This window comes from Macrobrachium nipponense, chromosome 42, assembly GCF_015104395.2.
Source record: "Macrobrachium nipponense isolate FS-2020 chromosome 42, ASM1510439v2, whole genome shotgun sequence".
NCBI classification, from domain to species: domain Eukaryota; kingdom Metazoa; phylum Arthropoda; class Malacostraca; order Decapoda; family Palaemonidae; genus Macrobrachium; species Macrobrachium nipponense.
The window spans coordinates 49,418,227-49,422,780 of record NC_061103.1 but is presented as its reverse complement, the minus strand read 5'-3'; positions in this window follow the sequence as shown (position 1 = coordinate 49,422,780).

Sequence of the window (4,554 nt, the reverse complement as noted above, 5' to 3'; positions counted from 1 at the left end):
GCTTCGACACCCTCGCCGTAAACATGACCCAAATATTCTTATGAAGACATTATTAACGACATACTTCTCTTTGTAAATTAAGTAAGATGCTCTTTCAAACTATCTAAAACTTGACTATTTCTAAGGTCATGCTCCTCTTCATTTCTCCACTGATATATGTCATCTAAATAGACACCAGCACCATTAACACTATGTCTATGTCTATGTCGACGGTTTATCAAGTATCCCTGCTTTCGCTATTAAGCGTTCAGACGGGATTTCCAAATCACTTATATTATAGTTAAAATTGAAAAGTCTATGTAATGTAAAGAGGGTTAATTGCATTTGTCTCAGTATTATAGCTGAGTGAAAAATAAATGGGTTTTCATAGCTTTTTGAACTGAAAAGATATTTTCAGCACACTTAACTGATGCCGGAAGTTGATTATACAATCTAGGAGCGCAGTGCTTAAAAGTTCTCGTACCAAGAGTGGTCGTTGCACGAGGCTCATCAAGTCTGAAATCATCACGGGAAAGGCGTGTATATGAACACCAGGCCCTACTACGTATCTTTTTCAGGCAACCTTTAAGATACAATGGCTCTCCCGTGTTAATAGCTTGATATCTTAAGACGCAAAGTTTAAAATAATCCTACTTTGACTGGTAACCAGTGTAATTTAACTAAGGTTGGAGTAATATGTTCTCTCGGGGATATACCAACAATTAGTCTAAGCAGCTCTATTAAAAAAACATAGAAGTTTCCTTAAGACGATAATTAGGTAAAATTGTAATACAACGAGTTACAATAGTCTACTCTACTAACTACCAAACTATTAATTAGCAGCTTAGTGGCATCTTTGTTAAGATATTTTCTAATGGATGCGATATTCCTCAGATGATAATTTTGCGGTCCTAAGCACATTGTTAATATGTTCATCAAATGTCAAAGAACCATCAACTACTACCCCGAGATCTCTGACTTTATCAGTTAACAAAATATTTTCCTTATTGATGGAGATGCTATTAACGTTATTAAACCTTCTTAAGTTATATTTAGTGCCAATTAGAATACATTCAGTTTTATTTTCATTTAGTTTCAGCTTTTTCTTTTGCATCCATTTCGAAACATCTGCCATAAGTCTATCAATAACAGCTTGATCTTCAATAATGTCATCCACTATTAAATAGAACTGGGTGTCACCAGCAAAAAATTTACAAATTTACACTGAACGCCATGTAATTTAAATATCCAAGACAACTCGATTGTATAAATACTAAAAAGAACCGAGCCAAGTACGCTTCCTTGTGGAACACCCGTGGTGAGCTTTCTACTTTCAGAATATCTATCTTTAACCTTCACCTTGAAAGATCTATTCGATAAATAGTTATTAAACCATTGAAGAGCATCCCCACCGATCCCAATAGCAGTCATATCCTCTATTAACACTTCATGAACCACTGTATCAAAAGCAGCGCTAAGATCTATAGGAGAATAAGCAAGCTACATCTACCGTCATCAGAGAAACCTAACAAATCATTTATTACGACACAAAGAGCTGTTTCAGTAGAATGGAATTTCCGATAAGCCGACTGATCTTCAAGGAATAGCTCCCAATTACTTTCAAGTGCTGACAGAGTTGATCTAAAAACGGCGAAGTCTCGCATCATTTTTGACAAAAAAAGACAAGCTTTAGCAAATTGGTTCTGTAAGATTTCAATTCTTGATGATCAAGGGAATCCTTTAAGAGATGGCGTTTGAATGATAGCCAAACTTTTTCTTCAGGAGGACGGGACGAAGCTTTTTAGGTGAAATACCCAAGTTGACTATTCGAAGCTGCAATTGCAGTAACCTATCTATGTTCGGGGCTCGATGACCTCATTTATTGGAAAAGGATCGTTACTGCAATAAGAGCGGCCACAACTAATGAACATAGTTTTGTAAGCATCGAGTGAAATTGGCCTTAAAACTGCAAAAACTTGAGAAAGGAAAATCAGGAAAGTAAGGAACAGGGGCAAGAAACAATCAGTTGTGAAGTTAAACAAAGTAAAACAGGCAAACCTTTGACTCAAAGAATTCAGCAAATTCATTTGCCAATTCAAGCTCAGACCTCCCGTCTGGCAAACATGCCTCTTCATTTTCCCTAAAAGTTCATCGAACACAGAATACAGCCTTTTGATACTGGACCCAACCTCAGTTACTTTTTCATTATAATATGTCTTCTTTACATCTCTTAATAATCTATTTACCTCATTCCTAGCTTCCACATATAACATTCGATTTCTCTTCGTTTTATGCTTATGCCAACGTGACTCTGCCAACCTCCGTTTAACCTAGCTTCCCTAATTGCAGCATTGAACCATGGGGAGCTGTCTTTAATGACAATATCTTTCTACCACAGGGCACATTTTATCATATTCTTTGGAAAATACAGAAAAATACAAAGCAACAAGACAGAACACACATTCACCGACAGAAATATTTCTGCTACTATTTAAGTCAGTACATCACAGGGTTTCATTGGCATTTTTTTTTCTTCAATAACAGTAACACCCACATCTATTAGCACAGTAGAGTCTAATAACCGTTTGTTCCTAAATGTTATTTTTAGTCCTAAGGTTTCTACTGGGTAATAAGACTGAAATATCAAACATAAATAAGCTTGTGGTAAAAAGAGATGAAGAAAAATCTGGCTCCACTATCAAATTCATAAAGTAATTATCACCCGTTAAAACAAAACACAGCTGTCATCTAAAATATGATCTGACCTAGAGGTAAATACATTCACCTTTTATTAACAAAATTCATATTGTTCATTATATCAATAAACCTTTCTTTACATTTGTATCTCTATATCCTCTAACCACATATTAAAATCTTCACATATATATAACATTACATTTTTCCATTTTTCAAAATTTTCTCCAAGAATCCAAGAAACAGAAAAGTCTTCTAAAAACGTAGCCTTGCTTAGCTGCGGAGGACGATATACTACTAAAAATAAAAACTGTACATTATAGGCCTTAGACTCCAAGGCTAAATACTCAAAACTCACAAATGCTCCAACAACCCTAATTCTAACGTTTGTAAATGTTTTGGATAAAAAACAATGCCCAACCCCACCTACCTGACCAAAATTACGTAGTGTGTGTTGGGAAAAAGTTTATGAGTGTCCGGCAATAGTTCATTAATTTTCAAATTATCAGTAGCACTTAGCCATGTTTCTGTTATAGCGAACACATCTATTCTTTTGTTTCACAGATTAATTCTCTTAATTCTGTTGCCTTGTTGCGTACTGACTGCGCATTCAGTAAGGCACATTTTATTTCTTCTATTACTGGAATCCATGATCAGTCTGTGGGCATTCGCTTCCTCTCAGCAGCATTCGATGGACAATTCCAGTCAAAAACAGCATGTACATTATCGGAGAGGTTCATTCGCGCACAATGATGACATTTCAAACTTTCAGACTGATAATGCCTTGTCTCATGATCAGCTCCGTTACAACGTCCACATATCCGAGATCCATTAGAAGCCTTGACTCTACATTTGGACTCAAAATGACCATATCCTTGACAGTAGTTACATATTATAACATGATAACTATCCCATACCTTATGTCGTTGGTGAAAAGTATATCTCCATTTTCGTATATCCTGCGTCTAATGATAGGTGTACATTTAAAAGTATAATTATACGATTTACCATCTTTAGCCTCTCTAGTTGATACTAGTTTCATATCATCTGGACTTACATTAATACCTTGAAATATATTATCTTCTTCACAAAATCGCCGGCAGGACGTCATCCATCTGTTCTTGATTACTAACATTGGCAACGGTGATTTTAGGCGACATCTTCTGAAGTACAGTTTACAGTTGAACATAATTTATGGTCATCAGCTGTCTGGTCCAGAGTTCGTTTAGCATTTTCTCTAGTTTTCTTGTCTGGAAAGTCAACGACCAGTGAACCTTTTTTCGTAGGCTTTACATTACTAATTTGAATATTCCCAAGGACTTTTGTTAATACACCTTTCTTCACTTCCATTGTGGTAGCTTCATTCTCATCTTCATCAGCAATCAAAATCAAATTTCTCTCTTTCACTACGTCAGAATAACTTGGTTTCAAATCCTTTACAGGTAGCTCACCAGTAACCCCAAGCCAAAGAAATTGATTTTCAGTCTTCAGTTCAATTAATTGTTTTTCTAATGAAGCAAACATATCTCTTGCCATTAATTCTAACGTTTCCATTTTTCGGCCAAGCTCATTCAAGGTAACTGTCTCCGAAAAATTGGGCTCACATCTTCTACAGTAGAATTTAAGACCCTTACATCCAATAGAAATTGACTTCTCTACCTTTCTGTAGTCTTCCATAGATATTCCCTCACATTTCCGATGTACTTTCCTATTACATGAAGAGCAGTCCAGTTGGTTATCATCGTTTTTGACGATCGCAATAACAAGATGCCATTCACAAGAAAAACTAAAACTTCCCACTTTCAAAATCATAGCAAGGCTCTGTTAGTTGGTAGAAAGTTATGACGTAACAATGACATATCCGTGACGTCACTAAGGAAA